This window comes from Equus caballus, chromosome X, assembly GCF_041296265.1.
Source record: "Equus caballus isolate H_3958 breed thoroughbred chromosome X, TB-T2T, whole genome shotgun sequence".
Classification (NCBI taxonomy): domain Eukaryota; kingdom Metazoa; phylum Chordata; class Mammalia; order Perissodactyla; family Equidae; genus Equus; species Equus caballus.
This window is the reverse complement of record NC_091715.1, coordinates 6,797,638-6,816,464: the sequence shown is the minus strand read 5'-3', so window position 1 is coordinate 6,816,464 and position 18,827 is coordinate 6,797,638. Positions and strand designations below refer to the sequence as shown.

At 42.1% G+C, this 18,827-nt stretch overlaps 1 long non-coding RNA gene across 1 annotated transcript in view; it reads left to right on the top strand.

The window, feature by feature from the left end:
• The window catches only part of LOC138921936 (uncharacterized), a 37,266-nt gene extending 20,873 nt beyond the window's left edge, over window positions 1-16,393 (top strand). The window contains exon 3 of the long non-coding RNA XR_011434949.1: window positions 16,172-16,393. This is a non-coding gene — a long non-coding RNA (uncharacterized lncRNA). The remainder of the gene's footprint in view (window positions 1-16,171) is intronic.
• Window positions 16,394-18,827: the final 2,434 nt, after the last annotated feature.

The window sequence follows — 18,827 nt, the reverse complement described above, 5'->3', positions numbered from 1 at the left end:
TAATTAGCGATGTTGAACATCTTTTTATGTGCCTGTTGGCCATCTGTATATCTTTGGAAAAATGTCTGCTCATATTCTCTGTCCGTCTTTTGATCGGATTGTTTGTCTTTTTGTTGTTGAGTTGTATGAGTTCTTTATATCTTTTGGAGATTAATCCGTTGTTGGATATACGATTTGTAAATATTTTCTCCCAGTTGGTGGGTTGCCTCTTCATTTTGTTCCTGGTTTCCTTTGCTGTGCAGAAGCTTTTTAGTCTGATGTAGTCCATTTCTTTATTTTATCTTTTGTTTCCCTTGCCTGAGTAGACAGGGTATTTGAAAAGATGCTGCTGAGACCTGTGTCAAAGAGTGTACTGCCTATGTTTTATTCTAGGAGTTTTATGGTTTCAAGTCTTACATTCAAGTCTTTAATCCATTTTGAGTCTATTTTTGTGCATGCTGTAAGATAATGGTCTACTTTCATTCTCTTACATGTGGCTTTCCAGTTTTCCCAGCACCATTTATTGAAGAGGCTTTCTTTTCTCCATTGTATGTTCTTGGCTCCTTTGTCAAAGATTAGCTGTCCATAGATGTGTGGTTTTATTTCCGGGCTTTCAATTCTTTTCCATTGATCTGTGTGTTTATTTTTGTGCCAGTACCATGCTGTTTTGATTAATATAGCTTTGTAGTATATTTTGAAGTCAGGGATTGTGATACCTCCAGCTTTGTTCTTTTTTCTCAGGGATTGCTTTGGCTGTTCAGGGTCTTTTGTTGTTCCATATAAATTTTAGGATTCTTCGTTCTATTTCTGTGAAGAATGTCATTGGGATTCTGATTGGGATTGCATTGAATCTGTAGATTGCCCTAGGTAGTATGGACATTTTAACTAATGTTTATTCTTCCAATCTATGAGTATGGATTTTCTTTCCATTTCTTTATGTCTTCTTCGATTTCTTTCATAATGTCTTATAGTTTTCAGGGTATAGGTCTTTCACCTCCTTGGTTAAATTAATTCCTAGATATTTTATTCTTTTTGTTGAGATTGTAAATAGGATTGTATTCTTGAGTTCTCTTTCTGCTAGTTCATTATTACAGTATAGAAGTGCAACTGATTTTTGTAAGTTGATTTTGTACCCTGTAACTTTGCAGTAGTTGTTGATTCTTTCTAACAGCTTTCTGATGGATTCTTTAGGGTTTTCTACATATAGGGCCATGTCATCTGCAAACAGTGAGAGTTTTACTTCTTCCTTTCCAACCTGGATACCTTTTATTTCTTTTTCTTGCCTAATTGCTCTGGCCAAAACCCCCAGTACCATGTTGAATAGGAGTGGTGAGAGTGGGCATCCTTGTCTTGTTTCTGTTCTCAGAGGGATGGCTTTCAGTTTTTCCCCATTGAGTATGGTGTTGGCTGTGGGTTTGTCATATATGGCTCTTAGTATGTTGAGGTACTTTTCTTCTATACCCATTTTATTGAGAGTTTTTTTTTTTATCATGAATTGGTGTTAGATCCTGTCAAATACTTTGTCTGCACCTATTGAGATGATCATGTGATTTTTATTCCTCATTTTGTTAATGTGGCTTGTCACATTGATTGATTAGAGGATGTTGAATCATGCCTTCATCCCTGGTATAAATCCCACTTGATCATGGTGTATGATCTTTTTAATGTATTACTGTATTCAGTTTGCCAATACTTTGTTAAGGATTTTTGCATCTGTGTTCATCAGCGATATTGGCCTGTAGTTTTCCTTTTTTGTGTTGTTTGTCAGGCTTTGGTATCAGAGTGATGTTGGCCTTATAGAATGAGTTAGGAAGCATTCCGTCTTCTTCAATTTTTTCAAATAGTTTTAGAAGGATGGGTATTAAATCTTCTTTGAATGTTTGGTAGAATTCTCCAGGGAAGCCATCTGGTCCTGGACTTTTATTTTTGGGGGAAGTTTTTGATTACTGTTTCAATCTCTTTACTTGTGACTGGTCTATCCAGATTGTCTATTTCTTCTTGATTCAGTTTTGGGAGGTTGTATGAGTCTAAGAATTTATTCATTTCTTCTAGATTGTCCAATTTGTGGGCATAAAGTTTTTCCTAGTATTCTCTTAGAATCCTTTGTATTTCTGTGGTATCTGTTGTAATTTCTCCTCTTTCATTTCTAATTTTATTTATTTGAGACTTCTCTTTTTTTCTTATTGAGTCTGGCTAAGAGTTTGTCACTTTTGTTTATCTTCTCAAAGAATATTCTCTTAGTTTCATCGATACTTTCTACTGTTTGTTTGGGGGTTTTTTTGTTTCAATTTCACTTATTTCTGCTCTAATTTTTATTATTTCCCTCCTTTTGCTGACTTTGGGCTTTGTTTGTTCTTCTTTTTCTAGTTCTATTCGGTGCACTTTAAGATTACTTATTTGATATTTTTCTTGTTTGTTAAGGTGGGCCTGTATTGCTACGAATTTCCCTCTTAGGACTACTTTTGCTGCATCCCATATGAGTTGGCATGGTGTATTTTCATTTTCATTTGTCTCCAGATATTTTTTTGATTTCTCCTTTAATTTCTTCAATGATCCATTGGTTGTTCAGCAGCATGTTGTTTAGTCTCCACATATTTGTCACTGTTGCAGTGACAAATTTTTTTCTTGTAATTGATTTCTAGTTTCATAGCATTATGGTTGGAAAAGATGCTTGACATGATTTCAATCTTCTTAAATTTATTGAGGCTTGCCTTGTTTCCCAGCATATGGCCTATCTTTGAGAAAGTTCCATGTGCACTTGAGAAGAACGTGTATTCTGCTCTTTTTGGATGGATTGTTATATATATTGTTAGTAAGTCCATCTGGTCTAGTTTTTCATTTAATTCCACTATTTCCTTGTTGATTTTCTGTCTGGATGATCTATCCATTGATGTAAGCAGAATGTTAAGGTCCCCTAGTATTATTGTGCTGCTGTTAATATCTCCTTTTAGGTCTGTTAATAGTCACCTTCTGTACTTTGGTGTTCCTGTGTTAGGTGCATATGTACTTATAAGTGTTATGTCCCCTGATGGAGGGTCCCTTTTATCATTATATACTGCCCCTCTTTGTCTCTCATTGCTTTTTTTATGTTGAAGTCTGATTTTTCTGTTATAAATATGGCAACACCTGCTTTGTTTTGCTTGCCACTTGCTTAGGCTATTGTCTTCCATCCCTTCACTCTGAGCCTGTGTTTGTCTTAAGAGCTGAGATGTGTTTACTAGGGGCAGCATATTCTTGGGTCTTGTTTTCTAATCCTTCCAGTCACTCCATGTCTTTTGATTGAAGAATTCGGGCCTTTTACATTTAGAGTGATTATTGATATATGAGAGCTTGATACTGTCATTTTATCTCTTGTTTTCCTGTTGTTCTATATTTCCATTTTTCCTTTTCCCTTGTATTTCTGACTGCCATTTCTGTTTGGTGGTTTTCTCAGTTTTCTCTTTATTTGTGATTTGTCACTCTGCTCTGAGTTTTTGTGTAGTGGTTATCATGAGGTTTGTATAAAAGATCTCATAGATGAGATAGTCCATTTTCTGATAGCTTCTTATTTCCATTAGTCTAAATAGGTTCCATCCCTTTCCTCTTCCCCTTCTGGGTTATTGTGGTCACAAATTGTTCTTTTCTGTGTTGTGAATTTGTGACTAAATTGAAGTGATTATAGTTATTTTTGATGCTTTCCTTCCCTTTGTCTTTTATGTTACAATTAACTGCTTACTGACCTATTCTGATATAGACCTGTAATTTTCTGATATCTATTTATCTCCTTGCTCAAGGTTTTGTATACCTTTGTCTTTTTGTTAGGTAGGAGGGCTTCCTTTATCATTCTTGTAAGCGATGTCTAGTGGTGATGAACTCTCTTGACTTTTGTCTATCTGGGAAAGCTTTTATTTCTTCATCATATCTGAAGGATAGTTTCACTGGATAGAGTATTCTTGGCTGAAAGTTTTTGTATTTCAGCACTTTGAATATATCATTCCACTCTCTCCTAGCCTGTAAGGTTACTCCTGAGAAATCCACTGAAAACCTGATAGGGATTCCTTTGTGGGTTGTTTTCTTCTGCCTTGCTGCCCTTAATATTTTTTCTTTGTTATTGACTCTTGCCAGTTTTAATAGTATATACCTTGAAGAAGGTCTTTTTGCATTGATGTAATTGGAAGTTCTATTGACTTCACATACTTGTAAGTCTAGTTGCTTCCCCAGGTTTGGGAAGTTCTCAGCTACTATTTCTTTGAACAAGCTCTATGCTCCTTTCTCCCTCTCTTCTCCCTCTGGAATACCTATAATCCTTATGTTGATTTTCCTAATTCAGTCAGATATTTCTCAAATAATTTCTTCATTTAAAAAAAATCTTAGTTCTCTTTCCTCCTCCATCTGAAGCATTTCTATATTTCTATCCTCTAAATCACTAATTCTGTCATCCATAATGTCAGCTCTGTTTTTAATGGATTCTATATTTTTTTATCTCATTCATTGTGTTCTTCATCTCCAGAATTCCTGTTTGGTTTTTTTTTTTAGAGTTTCCTTCTCTTTGGTGAAGTATTCCTTTTGTTAATTGATTTTATTCCTGAGCTCATTGAACTGTCTTTCTGAGTTTTCCTGTAACTTATTTAGTTTCTTTATGATAACTATTTTGAATTCTCTGTCATTTAGATTGCAAATTTCTGTGAGTTCGGGATTGGTTTCTGGAGACTTGTCATTTTCCTCCTGCTCTGAAGTGTTAATATAGTTCTTCACGGTGTTTGATGAAGTGATCCTTTGCTGGTGCATTTCTGGTGGTATCAGGTTGCAGATTCCACCTGCCATTGCTGGGGGTGTGGGCAGGAACTGTTTTCTGATCCTTTCCCATCAACTGGAAGTTGTGTGAGCAAGGCTACTCTGCGTTTGCCCAGGTTGGCTGTAGCCACTCTGCAGGTTGCACTCATGTGTGCAGGGCCTCTGTGCTGGGCAGGTGGGTTGTGCACCATAGGTGGGGCCTCTGTCTTTGGCAGGGAACTAGCTGAGCTGCTGCATGCTAGGCGGGAGGGGGCACCTACACGGGGGTGGAGCCACCACTTGGTGGGTCCTGTGGGCTGCTGTGCTCTGTGGGTGGGGGCGCCTTCTGAGCGAGCAGGGTACCTTCTCGCCTGTGCTGTGCTAAGGGTGGCAGGTGCCCACACAGGGGCTGAGGTGCCACTCAGTGGATCTCAGAGTGCTGTGCTCTGCAGGCAGGGGCACCTTCTGAGTGGGCAAGGTGCCTTCTTGCCTGCGCTGTGCTAGGGGGGAGGAGTGTCCATGTGGTGGCTGAGCCACCACCACTCAGCATAGAGCATTCCCATGGGTGGGGTTCTGTGGCACATTGGGCACTCCCACCAGCCAGGCTGCAACTCTGAAAGCATTCACTTGGGCCAGGCTGTCCCCACTTCCTCTTACAGTTGCACATGGCTGCTGTGTGAGGATTTGTGAACTGGCTCTCTGCTGCTGGGGAGAGGGAAGGATGTGCTTACTTGGTTCCACTGCCTCCTAGGGATCCAGTCTACCCGCCTTCAGATGTATAGCTGCATGGATCTCTCAGAAGTCCTGTTGTGCTATGCAGGGAATCCTCTGCTGGTTAATGAACGGCCATTTAGTTGTAACTTAAAGGGGAGAGACTGAGGGAACAGCTCACCCTGCCATGATGCTGATGTCACTCTCAATTCTCATTTCTAAGTGACTACCATAGATACGTAGAAAGGTTGTGATTTTTGTGTTTTTAATATCCATGTACATAACTTAACTTTCTGCTGGACTGGAATAGCTTGTCCAGGCATTCTCCTGGGTTTTTTTAGGTATAGCATCCATTTAGCTGAACAATGATTTATGCACCCCCTCTAGGATAATTATATCTTTTTTCTCTGCCTTCTGACTTATGTCACCCTGGCTAGAACTTCCAGAACAATCTTATGTAACAGTGGTAATGACAGGTTTTTGAGTCTGGTTCCTTATTTTCAGGGAATTCCCCTACTGTAGTTATTCACAAGTGGGGACTTTAGAGGCAGCTGGGGTTGAGGGGGGAGCACTGGTTATTTGGAAGAGCCCCACAAGCAATTCTGAAATGGCCCCCACCACACCAAGATTAGGAAAAACTGCACTAATGTTTCACTCAAATATTTAAGTGTTCATTTAAGATAGATATCATTGAATGAAGTGTCTTTTGTTTCTTAGTTTACAGAGTGTTTATCAGGAATTAATGGTGTAATGGTGTAGATCTCTCTCTTGACAGATAGATAGATAGAGCTATAATCCACGTACTGTACAATTCACCCATTTAAAGTGTACAATTCAATGATTTTTAGTATATTCACAGAGTTAACCATCACCACAATCAGTTTTAGAACATTTTCATCACCACAAAAAGAAACCCCATACCCATTAGGAGTCACTCCCTACTCCCTCCCCTCCAGCCCATGGCAACCACTGACCTACTTTCTATCTCTATGAATTTGCCTACTCTGGATCTTTCATGCAAATGGAATCATATAATTTATGGCCTTTTGCATCTGTCTTCTTTCACTTAACATCATGTTTTAAGGTTCATCCACATAGTGGTAGGAGAAAAAGCGATTTTCCAATTTCTTTCTACTAAGTTCAGCTGGTTCAGCAACCCAATGACACAGATAGCAGTGCAATGAATGTCCTCGTGGATATTCCTGGTCCCCATTCCTGGTCCCACAGTGTCCTAGCGGAGCCTCACGCACAGCCCAGGTTTAATGACCTTACAAGATTTCTTCTCCACACTTTTGTTTGGAATCTACAAATGCATCCTCTGAAGTGTATGGTTTGTTCACAGCTACCCAAACTGACTAGCCTATAGTAGCCAGGAAATTGAAGGCTTCAGGTGCCTTTCTCAGCCAAGATCCTCAAGTCTGGTTCTGAATGGCTTCCATAGCTCAAGCACCATACGAAAGGTCTCTGAATGTGCAAGTTGGCCACGGCTCCATAAAGGCATCTTACTATCAGTGAGGGAACTGAAGCTCAGAGAGGTTTAATTATTTGCCCTAGGTCCCAAACTCATAAGTGGCAGCAGCAGAATTTGAACCCAGCTCTTTCTGTCTCCAATCCTGGGCCCTTAATGACTGAGCGATGAGCCAAGACAGCTTCTCACACTGGGGTGCATTGGCTCAGGACAGCTGGGAGGTGTCAGAAGCTCCTCTGTGGCCTGGGGAGCACGCTGCTTCCTGGCGTCCTGTGCTCACCTGTTCCCACCTCCTCACACCGCTATGATCTCATTCCTTGCCACTGAAGCTTGTAACAAAAGCCCTTTCTCAACTGGGGCCAGAAGGATCTTTCCAAAATGCTAATCCGTTCATGATGCTCCCTCCCCACTGTCAGATCCATGAATGGTTCCCTTTGCCTCTGTGGTGGACCTCCTGCCTCCCTTTTGCGTTTCTCCACTTGCTCCCTCTGCTGGTCACCCACTGCATGCATTCCACTCCAACAACATCATGCCATCCATCCCAAAGCCTTCACCCTCCCTTGTCGTTGCTCAAGTGGTACCCTTGGCCAGCATGCCCTCATCTCAATTCTTGACTGTGTTTATCATCCCAGTGCCTAGAACAGTATCCAGCACATCAGAGGTACTCAACAAATGCTACTTGTTGGAATGGATGAATGAGTGGTTGGAATGCTTTGGTGTGGATTTTTTAAATAGTGAACGCAATCAGTTAGAATGACCAGGTCATATTTAATACCACTTATTTCAATCTGCTGAATGGCTTTTGAAGAGACACGGTTTTAAGATTCTGTTCTTGGGGCCAGCCCCATGGCTGAGTGGTTGGGTTCACATGCACGCTTTGGCAGCCCAGGGTTTCACCAGTTCGGATCCTGGGCATGGACATGGCACTGCTCGTTGGGCCATGCAGCATCCCACATAGCACAAGCGGAAGGACCTATGACTAGGATATACAACTATGTACTGGGGGGCTTTAGGGAGAAGAAGAAGAAGAAAAAAAGAAGAAGATTGGCAGCAGATGTTAGCTCAGGTGCCAATCTTTAAAAAAAAAAAAGATTCTATTCTCATTAATAGTATATCCCTCCCTCCCTGGAAGAAACCCCCAATGTAATAGAAGGGCAATTGCTTGGAAAATTGGACCAAGATAGTTGCAGGCTATTATGCAGTCTTATAGTTTCTGCCACCTTTGAAGTACGAGCAACAGAGATTGAGTCCTACCACCAGGCTTGCCATTTCTACAAGTCTTCCATTTTCTAGTGCCCAGTGGGGAGGACAGGGTCAAGAAGAATGGACAGAGCCTGCAGTTGAGGTCTATGGTGTGTTGGGCCCTGACTAGGCATGTTATAATCTTTGTACATAAAGCAAATTATTGGCCAGCTGAATTCATATCATAATAGCCCATGACTTTATGGGCTTTATCATTAATACTTTTCTTAATAACTTTATCATTAATACTTTTGTATGTCTCTGAATATAAATATCAACCCTATTCAAAACCCTTTGAGCGATAATTAAGCTGTGTGTATCATTCTGGCTCATGTTGGGCAACCTGAGTAGACTGCCATAACGGATGGAATGGGCCTTGATTTCTGCTTGCCAAGCAAGGTCTTGGAGAGGAAGAAAGATGAAGGCTCAGAGAGAAGCCCAAATGCTTGAGGGTTGCACACTTGATTGACACCAAAGCTGCTTGACAAGAATGCCTGCCAAGGTCTTTGGTTCCTGCTGCAAGCTTTGCCCACCTCTGAGGGTGGATTCATTCCAGGTTAATATCAGGGCAGAAAGAGAACTGTGAGCTTCTGTCTACGGAGCTCTGTCTATGGAGCAGCATTCCTAACCAGAAACATCCTCTCCTTGATGCAGGTGCATGAAGCATCCCTCAGGGCAGGAGACAAAGACACCCTGTCGGAGGTGTATAGCTAGTCTGTGATCTGCTCCAAGCTGTACACAGCCTGGGTGGGAGACAATGTTGAGTCATCAGTGATGCAGGCACATTGGCTCATGGATATTGTTGTCATGACTAATGTTGCCATCTTAGTTAGACCTGTGATGACATACTTTTCTCTTTATTTTTGAGGAAGATTAGCCCTGAGCTAACATCTGCTGCCAATCTTCCTCTTTTTGCTGAGGAAGACTGGCCCTGAGCTAACATCCGTGCCCATCTTCCTCTTCTTTATATGTGGGACGCCTACCACAGCATGGCTTGCCAAGCGGTGCCATGTCTGCACCCAGGATCCAAGCCAGCGAACCCTGGGCCGCTGAAGTGGAATGTGTGGACTTAACCGCTGTGCCACTGGGCTGGCCCTCCCATACTTTTCTTTTTTAGGAAACTAATTAATTTCTTTTAAGAGACAAACATGGGTGTGTTCAAAGCCCTTGCTGGCTCTCAAAAGTTGGGGCTTCTTTATCTGTTTTTGCTGTGTTTTATTTTGTTTTTTTAGAAAATTCCATTTATGGGTTTTTTTCAAAACTATTTGTCCCCAGTAAGAGTCCCCATTGGTTAAATTAGAGATTTTTTTTTTTTTTTGGCTGGGAAGGATTCTCTCTGAGCTAACATCTGTTGCCAATCTTCCTCTCTCTTTTTTTTGCCTCCCCGAAGCCCCAGTACATAGTTGTCTATTCTAGTTGTAAGTCCTTCTAGTTCTATGTGAGCTGCCACCACAGCATGGCTACTGACAGACAAGTGGTGTGGTTCTGTGCCCGGGAACCAAACTTGGGCTGCCAAAGCGGAGTGCATTGAACTTTAACTGCTAGGCCATCAGGGCTGACTCAGTCAGGGCTTCTTTAGACTTGCCCAGCAGGAGTGAGAAAGCCCGGGTGAGATGTTGGGCTCCATAAAACCATTTAATAAAAATCTCCAAGTAGGGAGATTTAAATCTGGGAAATCTCCCTAACATAATCGGCTCTGACCAAAACTAACTATGTTTACACTGGATCTCTGTTTGGAACTCAGCAGAATTAGTCTCGCTGTCCTCCTTGGCAGTAGAGTGAAAGGTCAGGGCCTCCTGACAAACCATAGATACAACGGTACCTCGCGCGCCCCTTTGGCTGTGGGTGTCCCTCCTCTAGACGGTATCTGGGAGTTGGGAGTGTGGACTGGGTGTGGGATAATTACACCCTCCTCATGGCAAGATGCTGCTCCTCCCAGCAGGTCAAAGATCTCTTCTTCCTTCTTCTCTTCCTTCCATCTCTCAGAAAAAGATATGGCGGGGGTGGTGTGTGTGTGAGAGAGATTCCTTCCAGTGCTCACTCTAAAAGTAGGAGAAAACAGAAATCTCCTTGATCGTGGTTAATGACTGGACAATGGGTGAGCTGACTGTGTCTACATTTTCTTAGATTTTCAAAGAACCATATCTCAAACTGGGATAGAGATGGTAGGATTTTTGGGGGGTGGATTTGTCTTCCATTTGATAAATATTTGTGACAGCAGAGATAAGGGTGAAGCGTTCCAGGAGAGAATGGTATGTGTCCAAGCCCCAAATGAGAATTTGGAAAGCCAAGAGGTTGAGTTTGGCTAGTGTGGAGGACATGCATGGAGAAGAGAGTCCAGGGAATCTAGTCCAGAAAGGGGCCTCCAGACAGGCTTCATGAAGAACCTCCAATGGCAGACTGAGGGGCCTCAACAGAGAGCGACTGGAAGATTCTCCTTCATCAGTGGTCATGATGGCATGACTGGGGGCTGGAGTAACAGAAAATAGTGTCTGCCTCTCTTTTTAAATAGACTTTTATTTTTTAGAGCAGTTTTAGGTTCGTGGCAAAACTGAGTGGAAGGTACAGAGATTTCCCATACACCTCTTTGCCCCCACACACACCCAGCCTCCCTCACTATCAATATCTGATACCAGAGGGTACATTTGTTACAATTGATGAACTTACATGGACACATCTTTGTCACCCAAAGTCCGTAGTTTACACTAGCGATCACTCCTGGTGGTGTATATTCTATGATTTTGGACAAATGTATAATGGCATCTATCCACCATTACAGTATCGTAAAGAGCAGTTTCACTGCCCTGACAATCCTTTGTTGTCTGCCTGTTCACCTTCCCTTCCCCCAACCCCTGGCAACCACGGATCTTTTTACTGTTTCCATAGTTTTGCCCCTTCTAGAATGTCATAGTTGGAATCAGTCAGTATGTAGCCCTTATGGACTGGCTTCTTGCACTGAGTAATATGCATTTAAGTTTCCTCCATGTCTTTTCATGACTTGATAGCTCATTTCTTTTTAGAGTTGAATAATATTTCATTGTGTGGATGTACCACTGTTTATTATCCATTCACCTACCGAAGGACATCTTGGCTGTTTCCAAGTTTGGCAAGGGTAAAGGAAGCTGCTATAAACATCCGTGTGCAGCTTTTTGTGGGGACATAAGTTTTTACCTCCTTTGGGTAAATACCAAGAGGTGCAATTGCTGGACCATAAGAGTTTGTCTCTTTTCATTTGGGAAGATCCTCATCTCCTATGTTAATGGGAGCTGTGGGTAATTAGAAGCTTCCTGTGAAGATAGGTTAAGGAATGATGGAACCAGATACCAAAACTTGGAAGAGATAATACTACAGACAATTTAAAGTAATTAAAAATGATGAAATATTCCTTTAAAAAAACTTGATCAATGATTCTAATGCTTAATAACTCCATTCCAAACTACCTTTTGAAAATAAAATTGCTAAAATGAATGAATGCCTGTTACACCCAGGAAGAATTCTCCCAAGCCTGCGCACCTGTCCCAGCCTGCCTGTCCTCCCACTCAGCCCCGGACTGGCTGCAGGTACTCATCTGCATTAATTAAGGGTGAAAAGTAGCAGCCCAGTTACCAAGCAACTTGATTCAGTAAGTGGCTGTATTCTAATTGGTTAACAAAGGAGTGACGTCATGCCTGCAATTGGGCTGGCACGAACTGCTGCCAATTCTTCAAGATGGCAGTTGAACAAGGCAGCCCTCTTCTTGCCAGGAGATGCAGTTTCACTAGCGTACTTGGGCCTGAACAGCAAGGTGAGGAGTGGGACGCTGTGCCTTGTCTAGTATGTGGGGCTGGCCGGGTCTGTGCCCTGGTGACCCTCTGCATTCCTCAGCGGCGGACTTTCTCCTTGGGTTTACTCGAGAGTGAGAAGTACATTCTGGGACTGTGGGAAACGTGTGTGACTCAAGACATGGGTGGCGGAGTGTGCTAGGCCTCTGCCAGCCTGTAGAACCTGGCCACCGAAATGCTGGTGGCTCGCATCCTCACGTGTGTTGCCTGCATCACTGGTTCTTTTTGGCTTGTGGCTGTCCTTCTGGGACTGGAATGTCTGAAGTATGGAGGCTGCCAGCGAAGTTCTTTGGAGAGAAGCATGAACGTGGCAGGGGAGCTCTCTTTTTCCATGCTGGACTCACCAGTTTAGTGCCCATGTCCTACATCACCCATGTCACCATGCAGAGGTTCTGGGGCGCTGAGTTCCCAACCAAGGTGCCCTGGTGGGAATACGACAATGCCATGTTTAGCGATTGGATTGGTGGATTTTTCCTTTTGACCAGAGGACTTCTTTTGATCATGTCACAGCTCTATGCCAATAGATTGGCTGAAAAACCAACCTCATTTCTTTCAAAACTGGACTTTTCAAGAAAAGTGCCTTTTGTTTACTTTTTAAACTTTGTTAAAAATGGACTATTGACCTCAAGCTTTCTTAAGAATGTGTCCAATGCAGAAGTTGTTTTCCTTTTCTTTCAGAAATTGGACTTCTTCCTCTCCTTCTCTCCCTCTTGTTTTTTCCCACCACAGATTGGCTTAATTTTAATCTGTTGTTGCTTACTATTAAATATCAATTGAAAAAATTCCCTTAAAGGAGCAAATTTATACTCAATTTTCCCACTTCAGAATAAAGTATCACACCCTAGGAAAAGTGGGTGCCTGAAAAAGTCCACATGCTCTCATGAAGGTGGGAGGCGGGAGAGCAACATCGCAAACAATGGACACCATCAGAAGTTTAGGAAAAGGGAGGGCACAACAACATAAGGTCTTATGTGTAGCAGGTAACAGAAACTATGGCAAAGTCATCATTGGAGGGTTCATTTTTTAAAAATTACTAATAATTCAACCAAGTGTTCAAAATGAGTGAGCTTTAGGTAGAAGGGGGAAGGCTCTAGTTAGGACTGTTTCCTGATGGTGGTTCTGGGCCCACAGTACCAGCATTCAGTAGGGACTTGATAGAAATGCACATTCTTAAGCCCCAACCCAGACCCACTGCATCAGAAATGCTAGATTGGTGTCCAGGAAACCATGTTTTATGTGCCCTCTGGGGAATTCTGATGCTCACTCATGTTTGAGAGGCCCAGCTTTGCAGAGACTTCAGGCCTGGTGGGAAGAAGGAAGACTTCTGGGGTCTGAGGTTGCCAACAAGGCTACTAGCCAAGAGATCATCAAATGTGCAGCGAGGAGTGTTGGAAACCATCTCTGCTACACCAGTCAGTTTTGGTCAGGAAAATTCCAGGTATTTCAAACAGGAAGGATTTAATACAGGGCATTAGATATTGGAAGAATGGACTGGCTGAGCAAGTGAAGGTCAAGGAGAATTATTCCTGGCTTTCAGGAGATCAAAAGGCTGCTGAAATTCCAGGAAACAGCAGCTCATGTTCATGGCTGCCCGTGCAACTGAAGCAGGGAGTTTTAGGAGAATGGTTGGAAGGCAGGAGAGAGTGGACAAGCAGAGAGGGATGAACATGGGTTAACAACAGATAACACTTCAGGCTGGATGTGATTGATTCTTTTGCAGGCTTCTGCCCCATCTCTCATAACACCATCGCAGCTCACAGGAGTGGCTGCCAGCAGCCATGGTCATTCGTTCATCTAGGAAACACCTATGGAGTGTCCCCTGTGTGCCATGTTTCCACCACATGATCCTGCTATTCTGGCCGTAGCTGAATTTCCTGGGATTGGACTCTGATCATTGATGGACCAATCAAATTCTTTCCCGAGAAATTGGGAGTTGTACAGTAGAGCTTGGCAAACATCCATGAACTTCTTCTACTGCTCAGGATCACAGATTGGCATGGTTCTATTCTTTTTTGGAGACTGACTCAACTTCTCCTTAGATTCTGTGAGCTACCCTAGGACTCTTCCAATAAATTGTTTTGCTTGTTTGTTTACTTTTTGGCTTAGGCCATGGTTTCTCAGATAGGCACTATGGACATTTGGGGCTGGATAATTCTTTGTGCTGGGGGCTGTCATGCACATTGTAGGTTGTTTAGCAGCATCCCTGACCTCTATGCACTAGATGCCAGTAGCACTCTACTCCCCAAGTTGTGACAACCAAAAATGTCTCCACACATTGCCAAACGTCCCCCGGGGGGACAGAATCATCCCAGCTGAGAATCACTGACTTAGACTAACTCAAGTTGATTTCTCTTATTTATTATGAAAGAGTCTTAAGAGCCTTCATATACCCCAACATCTCTGGAAGACACAATTCTCTTACTCAGGAGATCTGAAAATTGGATGAGCAATAAGCTCTATATGTGTTAAACACCAGCCACATTTAGATGGCTTCCGGTGTCTGAGGATGACATTCACACCAATTCTTGTCAAGGATCCAAAGGGTCGTGGTTCTCAAGGAGGAGCAAGTGCTGCTGTCCTGAAACGGGAAACCAGTCCTGATATGGGAAGACGTACAGTGACAGCTTCCATCCATAACCAGTAGGGTCTAGAATCAGTCTTATAGCCATAGATGGCCATTTCATGGCCTTCATCATACCTCCCTATAGAGTTGACTGGGCTTCTTGCCAGGCTTCTTCCCTAGGGCTCCTTTTCTGGCCCAGCTGCAGGCCTGGTTTCTAGGGTCGAGTGACCTCACAGAACTGTGTTGGCCCAACTGTTGGCCCACCCTTTGTGACTTCACCCATACTTCCCAGCCCTTGCCCTATCACGGCTGGAGCTTCCCCTTCTCCCCAGAGGTTCAGTCACTCAAGCCCCAGGATGCGTTGCAGCCCATTCTATCTGCAATGCCAATCAGAGTAGTACTTAACCTGAGGGGAAGTAGTAAGCGGATTAGCTAGACTGTTCCTAGAAAATTCATGCTGACCATTGAAGATTGCCATCATCCAAGGGGTTCATAAATTACGTATCTATCATATCCTAGTATTTTGTGGATTATTGAATTCAAGTTCACCAGTTCTCAGATTTCAGGATTTGTTTCTTTATCTTTCTGAAAATCAAGCTAATACTTTTCTGCCTTCAGTTGATGGCACTTCGACATTTTCTTTAAAATTACAAAAAGAGGTATCATGATCCATGCTGTGGGTTGTAACCCAGCCAGATCTATAGACCAAAGTCTTGTGGATCAGCAAGGTACGTATGAGTCAGCCAAGACGTGAAATAAAAGGATGCTTGGGTAACATTGTTCATAACAGAGAACAGGTGAAAACAACCAAATATCTGTTGATAGGGGATTGGGATATAAATTACAGTCACAGTCAGAGTAGCAGGGGTGACAGCAACGACTAATATATGCTGAGGGCTTACTATGTGCCGAGAAATGTTGAAGAACCTGTATTGTTCCTTTTAGTCTCACAACAATCATACATGAAGACAAAACAATTACTACTCCAGTTTTACAGATGGAGAAACTGAGGGACCGAGTCAAATAACTAGCCAAGGCCAAACTGTTAGTGGCTGTTGAAGATGCCAAGCTTCACACTGTATTGGCTCTGCTACCCTTTCCATTTCATGTACCTTCCAGTCAGAAACAAATTAGACACTGGCTTGGGGTAGGGTGGCAGAGCAGGGCTGGCTGCCTGAGGATTTTGTAAGTCACAGGAAAACTTATACAGTTTATGTAATGATAGGTATGATTGATACATTACACTTATAACATTATAATGTGATTTCCGTTTTCTACCACAAGCTATGCAAATAAACCCTGCATGTTTTTTGTGGCTTCTGAAGTAGAAGTTTACATTCCAGGAGCTCTGACTTAGTGTGGGATGCATATCCCAGGAAGAAGTCCATATTGCAGCTCAGGAGGAGCCTGGGAATATAAGCTCATCAAGCTTCAGGAAAAACTGCAGCAGACACTGCTGTGTGCTCCCCATAATCTGTTTTTCTTTTCTCCTTGGCACATAGCTGGACTAAATTTCGCAGCCATATAGCTGGTACTAGTCTCTCTTAAGTGAGTAGAAATCCTGCACACCACTTCCAGGCCAGCCTACGAAGTGTCCCGTAAGTGATGCTCCATTCTCCTTTCACTTCTGACTAGATGCAGACAGGTCCAGAGAACTTGCCATCTACCTGTTGAGGACATGTGGCTACAAGACGGAAGGATCCAGAGTCCCTGGGTCACAGCTTGGAGGACACAACATGAGTAAGAAATAGACTTATATTGTGTTAAGTCATTGTTGTTTTATCTCTTGTCACAGCAACTAATGCTCCCTAAATGAACACAAAACTCTTGTGGGGTTTTGGTTGGAAATATATTAAATGAAGGGGAATTGCCAGTTTACAACATTGAGTCGTCTCATTGATGAACATAGTCTACATCTTGATTAGCTTGTCTTTCATGACTTTAAATAAGATTCTTTTTTTCCCCATGAAAGTCTCGCACACCTTCTTTTAGATTCATTCCTTGGACCACTATTGGTTTTCTTACCATTGTAAATAGCATCTTCTTTTAAAGTCATATTTTTTGAAAAGTTGTCACTGGTGTACAGGAATGCAACTGGGTTTCATTTTTAAACATCTTTGTTCAGATATAATTTGTATACCATAAAATTCACTCATTTAAGGTGCATAGTTTGAAGAGTTTTAGTAGATTTATATAATTGTAGGACCATGACCACAATCCAGTTTTAGAACATGCTTGTCAGCCCAAAATGTTCCCTCATGCCCGTTTGTGGTCATTCCCCACTCTCACTCCTAGCACCTGGCAACCACTGCTCTGTTTCTGTCTCTACAGTGCTGCCTTTTCTAGAAAATTCCTATCAATTGATTCATGACTATGTAGTCTTCTGTTGAATTTTCTACATAATCATGTTGCCTCTGAAAAATTACAGTTTGTTTCTTCCTTTCCAGTCCTTTTACCTTTAATTTCTTTTCATCTCCTATTTCTTTAGTGGTTACTCTTAAGATTTTAGCATACATACTCACTTAAAACATAAAGTTAATCAATGACTCAGAATAAGCAAGGACATTAAACAGCTTTAGCCCTAATTATTCTCTCCTACCTTCCATGTTATATGTGAACTCCATAATATAGACATTTAAAAATTATAATGAGTGCTGGTCTAGATTTACCCATGTGCTCACCAATTTCTTTGTTTATCGTTGCTTCTGGATCCAACTCCTTCACTCTGGGTCCAATTGCTTTCTTCCCAAAGTGTCTCCTTTTGTAAGTTCTTTATCTGAAAGTGTCTTCATTTTGTCCTCAATCTTAAGTGATAGGTTAGTAGATATAGAATTACTGGTTGGCCATTACTTTCTTCCAGCACTTTGAAGGTATTATTTAACTGTTTGCTCTTTGTTAAGAAGTCTGGGGTTTGTTGGTCTAATTGTAGATCCTGTATCATTACTTTCTATTTTTTTTCTCTGGTTCCTTTTAAGAATTTTTCTTTCTATCTGAAGTTTCTGCATTTTCATTATGATATGTCTAGGGGTGAATCTGTCTTTATTATCCTACTCAAGACTCAATGCAAAAAAAAAAGAAAAAAGAAAAAAGGGCTGGCCCCGTGGCCGAGTGGTTAAGTCTGTGCGCTCCGCTGCAGGTGGCCCAGTGTTTCATTGGTTCGAATCCTGGGCACGGACATGGCACTGCTCATCAAACCATGCTGAGGCAGCATCCCACATGCCACTACTAGAAGGACCCACAACAAAGAATATACAACTATGTACTGGGGGGCTTTGGGGAGAAAAAGGAAAAAATAAAATCTTTAAAAAAAAAAAAGACTCAATGTACTTTCTTAATTTGAGGATTCCTGTCTTTCACTAATTCTGGAAGAATTTCAACCTCACTTCAAATGTTGTCTTTTTCACAATCTATTTGTATTGCACTGAAGTGCCTTGAGCACGCGCTGGGCCTTCTCACTCTGGCTTCCATGCATCCTTCACGCTCTATCACGTTTTCCCTTCTTTATCTTTCATGCTATGTTTCAGGCAATTTCTCCAGTTTTATCCTCCAAGTTCCCCAGTTCTCTTGTCAGCTATATCTATCCGGCTACCTAACCCTAATATAGAGTTTTATTCTTCAAAAATGACATTTTTCATTGATATTGCCAAATGTCCCCTGAGAGAGGGAAGTACAATCGCCCCCGGGAGACCCTTGAGTTAAAGGTATCCGAAGACCTAGGCAAATGGATGCTATGGTATATTGAGCCTGAGCAGTTTTATTTGACAAATAGTTTTCCTCGCAACCCTCTCAACATGCCATGGTGTCCATTAGCCAGGTTCCTTGGCTACCTTTAACCCAGTGGTTCTCAATGGAGAGCAATTTTGCCCCCAAAAGGCATTGGGAAATGTCTGGAGACAACTTTTGGTCTAAGCTCAGGGGAAAGAGGAGTGCTACTGGCATCTAGGGGGTAGAGGCCACGGATGCTGCTAAACCTCCTACAACACACAGCACAGCCCCTACCCCCAAAGAACCAGCCCAAAATGTCAAGAGTCCTGAGGTTAAGAAACCCTGCTATAACCTAACTGATTATAATGTCTTAAAGATCTCTAAGGTCTAACCATGATTGTTTTCTTGTGTGCATATGTGACCTTATTTATAACTTCTCATTCAGCTTAGAGTTGATTGTGTTCATTGATGCTGTACCCATGTGCTTGCATTATATCAATATTTCTTCCTGCCTTTGTTGTTTTCTGTGTGTGTGTGAGGAAGATTGGCCCTGAGCTAACATCTGTGCCAATCTTCCTCTATTTTA